This window comes from Chionomys nivalis, chromosome 1, assembly GCF_950005125.1.
Source record: "Chionomys nivalis chromosome 1, mChiNiv1.1, whole genome shotgun sequence".
In the NCBI taxonomy this organism is placed as follows: Eukaryota; Metazoa; Chordata; class Mammalia; order Rodentia; family Cricetidae; genus Chionomys; species Chionomys nivalis.
The window spans coordinates 155,820,510-155,831,876 of NC_080086.1; the positions used below are offsets into that span (position 1 = coordinate 155,820,510).

Consider the following 11,367-nt stretch of genomic DNA (forward strand, 5'->3'; position numbering starts at 1 on the left):
TAAGAGGATTTGTTGCTCTTCCAGGACTCAAGCCCAGTCCCCAGCACTCACATGGTGGCCACAAACAGCTGTTAACTACAGTTCCAGGGAATCTGACATGCTCTCCTGGCCTCCTCTAACACCAGGCATATATATACATGGTAGACATATATTGTCTTAGTCACTGTTCTATTGCTGTGAAGAGTCACCATGACAAAGGCAACTCATACACAATAAAGCCTTTAACTGGGGGGCTTGCTTACAGTTTCAGAGGTATAGTCCATTTATCATTATGTCAGAGAGCATGGTAGAAGGCAGGAGTGGTGCGGGAGAAATACCTAAGAGCTACATCTTGATCCACAGGCAGACAGACAAGAGACAGAAACAGAGAGAGAACGAGAGTGCCTGGTCCTAGTGTGGGCTTTTGAAACCTCATAGCTTACTCCCAGTAGCAACACACTTCCTCCCAACAAAACCATACCTCCTAACCCTTCTCAAATAATGCAAATAGCCAAGTCAATTATACCCAAAGCATCCTATCACATAAGAAGCATTCAAGTTGAATTTCAGTAAACTAGCTGATGAATAGCATCATTTCTGTGATATGTGCCAAAGTCTATTTCAACCAGGACAGCAAAGACGGACTTCTTCCATGTAAGGCATCTGCAAGAAGGAGAAAGCTGAGAAGCGGCAGCCAGTAAGTCAAAAAGTACATATTCAGCAAGTCTTTGGCACAAACTTAGTGCTGAACACCAGTGTTCCTGTAACATTAACCTGTAAGTAAAGCACTTAAAGACTTTTAATCTTTAAGATGGGAGGAGTCTGTCATCCTGTATTCCCTTCGGTCTCTCTCCCAAACCACTCTTACACTTCTCAGAGGTAAGCCTGGCATCTGCACCCATTCCTAAGATTCCATTTAGGACTTAGGAGTCTGTCTGCGCCACGGCTTATCAACCTCAAGTTCATGCAGGATTTCAAACCTTTCCTTCTAGACTGACCAGAGCAAGCCTCTTTCCAACTCCCAGGAAGGAAGATCTAAGTTCTCACCTTTTCTGCATGTTGTGAGTTTAAGATGTCTATCAGGTACAAATAACTATTTTAGTTTCCCCCTTGATACCTGGTGAGAGTTTCTATGCATTTTATGCACATTTCTGTGTACCTATCTTCTCTTAATCCCCACAATTATTTCTAATTTAGAGTATCTTTTTTTAGATAACTGATAAAAACAAAACTTTCAGTTTCCCAAAGCATAAACTGTGTTAAGTAATTTTTCCTAATTTTTAGTTAGGTTTATTACTATACATGAAGGTATTATAGTTTCAACATTCAATTTAAAATGTATCTACTATTATTAGGAGTTACGAACTAAGCAAAACAGGATGGAATGTTCAGTTATCACCAAGAAAAAGGAAAACTCAGCTAGCTGCCCAGATGGCTCAGCAGAGAAAGGCAGCTGCCTCCAGGCCTGGTGACCTGAGCTTGATCACAAGAACCCACAAGGTAGAAGAAAAGAACTGAGTGCTACAAGTTTGTCCTGACTTCCACATAGGCTACGGCATGCCTATGTACATACTTGTGTAGACACACACACTTTTTTTTAAAAAAAAGGAAATAAAAAAAGAAAACATCCGCTATGAAAGCTCTTTTAAATAAACAATAAGATATCAACACATGGTGAGCTTCATGAGATTAAGTCATTTAATGGACGGGATCTGGAGCATGTGAAGGATGATGAGACAAGGGAATGAATGAGAACGAAAGACAGAGAACCTGACCAAGGAATAAGGCTACTCTTTACCCTACTCATTAACACATGGAAAGGAGGGGCAGGGAACTCAAATACCAACTCATTTCTGCACTGAATAAGCAAAATGATCTTCCTTGGCAGTGGTTCTTCAATTACTATTTTCTTAAGATTTATGCTTTTGAAAATTATCTCACTGTGCTGGCAATGAAACACAGTGGTGGAGAACTTGCTTAGCATACAGAGTTTGAGGCTCCCCTGGGTTCCATTCCCAGCACCTTGGCCCCAAAAGATTCCAAAGAAGAACCAATCCACTATATTACATTTTAAGCTGTCTATTTGCACTATAAAAATTAGCACAAAAAACTAAAATGAACCACTTCTTAAAGATAATCACTATTATCTTTAACGTGCAGCTATCTTCCAAAAATACATACACTCACAACAAACTCTATATATTACAAATTAATTTTTATTATTTTTGCACTTTAATACTCAATACAGTATTACAAAAATGCAAAGATTTACCTTAACCATGCTCAAATAGTTATCCACAATAACCCCAAACTGAAAATAAATGCACAATAAGAAGGCATTAAGCCGGGCGCTGGTGGCACACACCTGTAATTCTAGCACTCGGAGGCAGAGGCAGGCGGATCTCTATGAGTTCCAGGCCAGCCTGGTCTACAGAGCAACTTCCATGACAGTCAAAAGCTACATGGAGAAACTCTTTCCGGGTGTGTGTGTGTGTGTGTGCGTGCGTGCACATTAAGTCACATGGGGGGGTCATTAGTCTATTACCACTTTTTATATGAATAAAAAACTTAAAATTAGGCAAGTTATATCAAATTATACATCATGTCAAAAGTCCCTGTTACTCAGCTTGTTCTTGAAAAACTGTATTTAGTTGGGGCTGAAGAGATGGCTCAGCAGCTAAGAGCATTTCCTGAGCTGTCAGGATCAGTTTCCAGCACCAACACAGTGGCTGTAACCAGTTCTAGGAGATCCAGTGCTCTCTTCTAGCCTCTGTGGGCACCAGGTCTGCTCTCTGGGCACCAGGTACACATATGGCACATACACATATATACCTGTAAACATCCATACAGGAAAAAAATATTTTAATTTATATTTATTTATATTCTTTCTATCAACAAGTAGGCATACTTCTCCACCTTCTCAACAGAAGTGGCTTATTTGAAAACAGCTCAGATGCCCACTTCTGGGAACACTGCTGGTGAAGCTGAAGACTTCTTGGTTTTCTACCCTAGTTTGTCTTTTTTTTTTTCTCATGTGAAATCTTTCTTTTCCATTAGTTTACAAGATCTCTTTGATAGTCTAAAAAATAAATTTGCTTGTAAAAACATTTTTTTGTTTGTGATTTGCCGTTTACTCTGTTTATCATAAGGAAGTTTTATAATTCCAAAGTAATTGCACTGTCTTCTTTAAAGTCTGTATTTTTGGTATTATGGTATTATTTAAGTTTCTTCACCTGAGACTTGAAATTGTTATTTTTTGGTTATTAATTTTTTTCTAAAAAATATTTTAAAAGCACACAAGTTCACCTAAAATCACCATTTTACAACTTTAATTACTTATACCAGCACATACTTTACAGAGTTAAATTGACAGCCTGTTTTCTAAAGTATTTTCTGACACAGGCCTTTAAAAAAATGTAGCTTATTAACTGGTTTTAAGAATTTCAGAACATCACACCAACTTACAACAGCCCCGAAGTCCCACAACTGCCCCTGCCCACACCGCAGTGCCTAAGTACTCTCCAGTGTTTTCCGAAGGACCAGGAAGAATAAACTCACTCCTGGGAGCCAACCATAGTTATGTATGATACATTCTGTTGTAAAGGTAGACATCAACACTTAAAGATGCTCTCACTTTAGTCTCTACTAATCTTCCTCTATTTCATATACATCAGACTTTCAGGGTGAGCCCTTGGTTAAAAGTTAATGGTAAGCTCCGGGATTACCATCTTGCTCTAACTTCCCACCTGGGTGGGGCATTACATCTTCTTAGCCTTGATAGAAACTACTCAGTCCAGGAACCTTTTTTCTACAAGGAAGGTTAAACGTCAGTACTGACACTCCACAGGGCTTTGCAGAAATGGAAGGATGTACATGAATATTGGCATGAGCGTTGTGCTAGGTACTAGGGTCAGATTTGTTCCACCCAGTCCCTGGGTAAAGGTCAGTTTAGTGGAAGAAACCACCAAGTGACATCAGAAGGTTAAGTATTGAGATAATACCACAGACAGGACATCATGAGGACCAGGGAAAGCTCCTAGACAGCATGGCAGCTTTCCTGAGGAGATGCCTGAGCTGACAAGTGGTAAGAAGGAAAAGAAAGACACGGAGATCACCAAAAGGAACAGAATTGCAATCAAGCTGAAGCGTGAGTGAAAGCGGAGAGCACAGTATCTTTCTTCTGTCCAGGCTTCCCAAAGGAGAAAGTAAATACAATCAAACTCGGGCTTTTTATAACTCTGGTGGTCATACACAAATGGTATGTAACGTTCTGCAAGGTAGTTCTCCAATGCCCACTGCTTGTGTTTAAAAGTTATGACATTCTCATGGAATTCACATAGTTTAAGGGATTAAAGAAAACTTAGATGATATCACTTAAAAACCACCTTAGGTACTTGCTGCCAAGACTAAGGAATTGAGTTTGGTCTCTGGGGCCCAAAAGATAGAGAACAGACTACTAAAGTCTATCTTCTGGCTTCCACATGTGCGCTGAGGTGCATGCACATGAAGCATGCGTGCTTACACACATTAAAAAAAAATGAACTTAGAGCTGTCCCTTAAAATAGATGGCTAACAGCTTTTTCTCCAGGGATATGTATAAGATAATTTCAAAACAAAACCACTAATCCTCAACGACAGTTCACCCTATTATTTCATTGGTAAGGGTAGAAAGACTGTGCTTTGGGGCTTACATAGGGCTCAAACTGCAAGGAATTAATGATTTTGGGGGGTCTAACAAATTAAATCTGAAGAATACCAAGTAACGTTGCTTGACTTAAAGCATGTTCACTTTAACTTCATTTCCATACTGAAATGAAGGCATGATACCCTATATCTTCCCACAGAAACTTTTGGTACAACGGGGCTGACCTATCTTCCCAGTAGGAAACAGCCTTAAATACTAACCTGTTCTACATCAAAGGCAAAGAGAGAAAAACAAGTTTGTTTCAATTAATAACACAAAAAGTCTAAATATTGACCCCTTGAACTAGATTTATTTCACACTATTTGGATTTCCACAACTAAAGAAACATTTTCCCCCTAGGACACAGTAAGTAGCTATGGAGGCGGAGGAAGAGACACAAAGATGACAATTTCATTCTAAAGAGGCATGCAACATAATAATAAAGTTTGCCCTCTTACCCAGCTCAACAGCAGTCATCATGACTAAGTTTTCTGCAGCCAAAATTAGGGGGAGTAGTAAAACCCTAGGATTAATTTAGTTAGTTCAAAAAATTTATTCAAGCTACCACCAAGATCATGTTCTATGTTATTTGAGGGAAACAAAGGACTTATTCCCTTGTCTTCAATGATCTCATAGTCAAAACGTATGGGAAGTAAGCCGGCACTGGCAAAATTAAGTAGAGCAACAAGGAGGAGGAGTCCTGAGAACAACACTCTACAGTGTCTAAAGACACCTGGCCAAATCAGCTCAAATGTATGCAGCATGTAGGAATTCGGGCCACACCTACCAGGCTCAGGAAAGACACATTTTACAAACTGATGAAGGATCCTAGCATATCTAAAGTTGGTTGGCTTTTTGGCAAAATAGTTTTTTAAAGAAGATACCAATGAGGGGAAAAGGGAAGAGGTTAACATTTTTAGAAAGTACTTCAGCCTTTTCTCCCAGGTTTTGTAAGTGCTCCCCCAAAACCTCCAAAAATGGGGATAACAGAAGATAAGCCAGTTTTGTGTTTGCATACTCAGAATTTAAAATGAGATGTAACTTTTTCAACTTACTATGGGAAGCAACAAATACAGGTTCTAAGTAAAAATTAAGTAACAGCTTGAAACCTTTTCAAACAGAGAAAAAAAAACCCTCATATCCTTATTTTCTCAAACTACACTCGCTTCTTCAATGTGTTAGGTTTAGGTCCTAGAAACTTAAAGTAAAAAGGTTGGTTCCTCTTCTGTCACCCCAATAAGCGCCTTTCTAAAACAGTGATCATTTATTCCACACTTAGCTTTAGGCTGTTTTATCGCTCCTCCAGCAAAGAGTAAGTACACACAGAGCAACTAAAACCGCTTGAACAACTTGACTGCGTTTCAGTATGTGCCCTTACCACAGACCCCCAACGACTGCGAACTAACTACAAGCACCGGCAGTGACCTCGTCGGTAAGGGGACTCTTTCTGGCTCCCTTAACTTCGGAGATTAGGCTCAAGGAATGAGTGTGCGTGCGTTCCTTGCTTTCTGAATTAGCTCGTGTGTCTCACAGTGCACAGGTGACAGGAAGAGGGGGCTTTCAGGGCCACGCGGGCCTTAAAAATAGAGGAGCGCGAGCCATGGCCCACGGGACCCCGACTCGGTCCGCCTGGCCCGGCGCCCGGTTACCTTAGGGGTCAGAGCGCGCGCTCCCGCCGGGCCCGGGGGCGCGCCGAGGCCGCCGCGCTGGGCCCAGCCCGACACGAGAGGGCTGGCGGACGCCCCGGGGCTCCGTGCGTTTGGAAAAGCACACCGCATCCCTGCGCGCCTGCCCGGCCACGCTCACGGAGAGAACGGAGCCCCGGGCACCACTGTTACCCAATAATCATGCCCCGCACCATCGCAACAATGCGAGCCCCCGGTTCTCCGAGAGCACGAGTCCCCGGGTTCACAGGCGCCCCGGCCAAGCGGAACCCCCAGGGCCGAGGGGAAGGGAGGGGTGGGTGGCGCGTGAGGTGCGGAGGCCGGCGCCACAGGCCGCGCCGAGTCCGGCTTTTTCTCAGTGCGTAGCCGGGGCCTGGCCCCGCGAGTCCTGGCCCAGGCCGAGCCCGGCCGGCCGGGTGACTGAGGCCGGGCCTGCCGGCTCCGCTCCGCCCTCGGCGTCCTCCGCCCACGACTTCCCTGGCCCGGCCGCCATTCCGCCTGGCCGCGGCGCGGCGTGGCGCCTCAGGCCTCGCCGGCAGCCCGGGCTCGGCCGCCGCGGCCCGACTCACTGCGACGCCGCGGCTCCGCCGGGGCCTGCGCTGCCTCCCGCCGCCGCGGCCCGAGCCGCTACTCACCCGCATCTCCGGGCGCCCCCCGACGCTCGGGCGACGGCGTGTAGTGCTCGCGGGGCCCGCCGAGGTCTGGCCGCGTCCCTCAGCGCTCGGGCTGCCCCGCCTGGAGCTGCGTGCGACACGGCGCCCGCTCCTCCTCCTCCTCCCCTGCCCGCCTGCCGGCCCTCCTCCTCCCGCCGCCGCCGCCGCCGCCTGCACCACGCAACCTCCGCCCTCTCGCCGTCCCTCCGCCGCTCCCCGCCCTCCCGGCTTCACCGGCTCTGGCGACCGCGGGGCGAAGCTGTGGGGGAGGGAGGGCCGGAACGCACCGCCATCGGCGTCCGGGGCGGGGGAGCCGAGAAGCCGTCGCCGCCATCGCCCGGCCAGCGGCGGCGCGGGAGGGGCACCGAAACCGCCCGCCCGCAGGCCCCGGCCGCCCCTCCAAGGCGAGGCCCCGCTTGGTGCGGGCATTTCTACCTGCGACCCATGGCCCCTGCTTCCCGAACGCTGAGCCGGGCACTGCCGGACGCGCCGGATCCTCCGCCAGGTTTTCCCACCGCCCTCGCGTCGGGGCGGCCTCTCAAGTCTCGGCTTCCCGCCACTTCGGACTCCTCGTGGGGACTGAGCTGAGGTTGGGGGCTCTGGCCACGGAAACTTCCGGAAGCAGCTGTGGGAGAGGGGATCCGACGCCCCCTGTCCCTCGGCTGCGCGCATCTCCCGGGAGCTGACTGGACCGCAACACCACCGGTCCTGGAGGTGAACCAGAGGCAATATCCCCGACCGCCAGATGAGAAAGTCAGATGAACAGGCAGCCCCCAAATCAGCGCAGACTCCTGAGAAACGTGCCTCTCCGACCCCCTTCCTACTTGTAGGCCTTGGGGATCCCCCTGCCGAAAGTACCAGCTTGCCCACATACCGTGTATGGTGTGCGTGTCTGTGTGTTTATCTCCCTCTTTAATATTTTCTCCAAACTACAGTAGGCTTCCTTCCCTCTTTAGATCCAAAAGAATTAAAAAAGATTAAAATCTCCGTAAGGTTCAGTTTTGGACTGAATTGGAGTTGGCGATTCCAAGCTGGGATGGGCATGAAACAGTATTGTTTTTACATCTAGAATAATCTCGTCCGTTGGAAATCAGCTCTTGTGTTTGTAATATTCAATTGTAAAGTTGATAACACCCCCCCTAGCCACAGGTGAAAGCTAGTACGGTAGATTGACCCCCACACCTACTTAGAGGCGGCTGTTTTAAAATCCAGGTTCAGATCTGCCCATTCTGATTCCCGGAACAAGCAAGGAAAGATTTTCAGTTAGCCCATCATCTGGGCTAAAGATGTCTTTGGTGTAACTTCCTGTTTTGAGCAAACTAGAACACTGCAGATGCTAATGTATCACTTTGGGGCAGAAATCCTCAGCCGACCTGCCGGTCCCCTGTGCACAGCTTCAGATCCTTTCCAAAGGAATGGCCCAATGGTGTGCTGCTGTGTTTAGTCCCTTCTATTGAACTGTAGCTTTTTGTCATCTATTAAATATTTTTAGAAGTGTTTTTATATGTGTATCCCAAATTATGTTATCGTTTCGTTTGTCTTGAGCAACCCCTCAATAACTCAGTCTAAAGAAACTTAGATGTATTTATTTAGTAACTTCTTTTGTAGACATGATAAAGGTGGAGATTAAAAATGTAGGTTTGTCCCGTGTATGTTTTGGCTTTCATTTTAAACTGAATTCCCTTGTGTTCAAAGATAACAGTTTACCTCCTCTTCATACTTTCTAATTTGGTGCCGTCAGTCTCAATGTATGTGCTCCTGTGATTTCCCACCTCAAGATAAGAGTTGCATGCATCAACTTTGAGGGTTTCCTCCAACGGGTTTGGCCTTAAATACAAGTGTTTAGTGCCACCGAGTTCACTCCCCATCTCTCACGGCTCCAGTCTTCATTTTCTATGGTCAGTGCTGTCATCTTCAGTGGCTGGACTTGTTCATTCACCTGTGTCCCCTTTGTAACCAGACTGCATCTGTTCTGAGCAATGGTAACTGCTCAAAATCCCCTTCATCTTCTGTCTCAGCAAACCTGGTGTCATTCAGGATGAGCCACGTGGAAAGACAGTGACACCAGAATCAAAGTTCAAAACAGTCTCACAGGCTTTAGCCGGCTAAAGTCAGTGTGATTAAAATATAGCTTCGTCAATTAGAAACAATAATATAGTTGGAAAAGCTCAGTTCTAGGTTTAAACAGCTGTTTTTTAAATAGCTCATTGCCAGCTTCCCATATGTGCCCTCGGGCGTGCCTTGAAGACAGGGATTATTTCTTAAAGTTTGCCAGTTCCTTCAGCATTGCACTGGACGAATACTGAAGCCTGCCCAAAGCATGTTTACGACTCCTCAAATGGAGGAGCACCGAGTCACTTGGATGGTCTTAGGAACTATTATTTCTAAGACTTGGGTAAGGAGCTAGCCATCTGTGCAACGTAGATTTCACAAGTTGGTTTCCAAACTGACTTGGCGTCAGATTTACCCAGGATATAATTACGAATTCAGGGGCCCCTTCCAGATCCAAGAACCAAACTTGGGAGGAAAAGAGCAAAACCAGATTCCGAAACTAGCAGAGTTTACGTTTTGTCTTAACCATCATTAGCTGGGTAGGTTTGAGCAACGCAGTGTTTCATCGTCATCTGATATGGGAATGATAATAATAGCAACTCATATGGAATTGTGACCTAAACATTGACAGATATTACTGGTGATGAAAATTCTCTACATACCAGTGCCTGAGTTTGGGAACCACAGGTTTAATGAACCATTCCTGTTCTGTCCAAGTTTCAAATGTTAAAACCCTAAAATTTTCACTATTAAGCTTTACAATATATTCTAATAGATCTCATTTGTTTTGAGGCAATGTAATTTTAATTTTTTATGCATATGAGTGTGTTGCCTGCACATATGTGTAGGCAACATATGTGCCTGTACTATCTGTGCATGCCTGGTGCTGAGGGAAGCCAGATGTTCCAGTTCCTCTGGAACTGGAGTTACAAACATTTTTGAGCTACCAAGTAGGTTCTGGAAATCGAACCCTTGTCCTCTGCAAAAATAAATGCTCTTAACCTCCTGAATCATCTCTCCAGCCTTCCAAATAGTTGTTATAAAAGGAATAGACTGGGCATAGTGGTAAATGCCCTTAATCCTGCCACTCCAGAGGCAGAGAACGTGTATCTCTGAGTTTAAGGCCAGTCAGGTATACATAGTTCCAGGCCAGATAGGGCCACAGACTGAAACCTTCTGATGTGGAATGTCCTTTTGTATATGTGTTGCTTTTATTGGTTGATGAATAAAGCTGTTTCAGTCAATGACTTAAAGCCAGGCAGAAAATCAGAAGAGATGTATGTACAGAGAGAAGGCAGAGTCAAAGAGACACACACCATATAGCACCAAAGTAGTAACATGCCGGTAAGCCACAGCCTAGTGGCAATACACAGATTAATAGAAATGGGTTAACTTAAAATGTAAGAACTAGCCAGGAATATGCCTGAGCCATTGGCCAAACAGTGTTTTAATTAATATAATTTTTGTGTGATTATTTGGGTCTGGATAGCTGGAAAACCAAATCAGAGTCTTAGTTTACAACCCTTTTTTTTTTTTTAAAAGGGGGGGGTCAGTCAAGTAAATCAGATTTTTTAAAGTGTTTTAATTGTGTGTACAATTTTGAAGACTTTATGGCATGTACATGTGTTGAGGGGATATGAGCATGTGTGTGGGAGAGCAAGTACCTGCGGAGGTCAGAGGAGTCTAATCCCCTGGGGCTGGTTACACGGTGTTGTAAGCAGCCCAGTGTGGGTGCTGGGGACTAAACGTGGGTCCTCTTCCAAAGTAGTATGGTCAGGGGCCTGGAGATGGCTCAGTGGTTAAGAGCACTGGCTGGTCTTCTAAAGGACCTAGGTTCAATTCTCAGTACCCACATGGCAGCTTACATCTGTAACTCCAGTTCCAGGGGATCCTACATCCTCAAACTGATATACATACAGGGAAAACACCAATACACATGAAGTTCTTTTTTTTAAAAAAAAAAAAAAAAAGCAGTGAATGCTCTTAACTGATGAGCTATTGGTGCTTTAAAAACAAGGTTATATCACGAATTCTAATTGTTCTTAACAAAAACCCAGAGTCAGATATTAGGGGATGAAAGCTGAGACATCAGAGAAGCAGTGCAGTTAGCCACTAGAGAGACCTTTTACCTCTACCGAATCCTCAGACCAAAGGGGCGATCCTGTCCTCAGACCGCATCTCCAGACTACTTCCTCAGACTGCACTGAGCTCCTGTCTCTTCCTGCCTCATATTCCTATCTGCTTAGCCATATCACTCCTATCTCCACCTCCCTAGTGCTGGGATTAAAGACATGGGATCTTTTTTAAGTATTGGGATCACCTTTGTGTAATCTCT

General features: G+C 45.2%; 1 protein-coding gene across 2 annotated transcripts in view; it reads right to left on the reverse strand.

The window, feature by feature from the left end:
- Positions 1-7,554, reverse strand: part of Cul1 (cullin 1) — a 66,950-nt gene extending 59,396 nt beyond the window's left edge. Inside the window, exon 1 of one of the 2 annotated variants that reach the window (XM_057765382.1) lies at positions 7,416-7,554. The gene's annotated coding sequence lies outside the window, so the exon portion shown is untranslated. Of the gene's footprint in view, positions 1-6,962; positions 7,104-7,415 lie in introns of those variants that run through there. The other variant, XM_057765373.1, reaches the window with a different exon arrangement.
- Between the last annotated feature and the right edge of the window lie 3,813 nt (positions 7,555-11,367).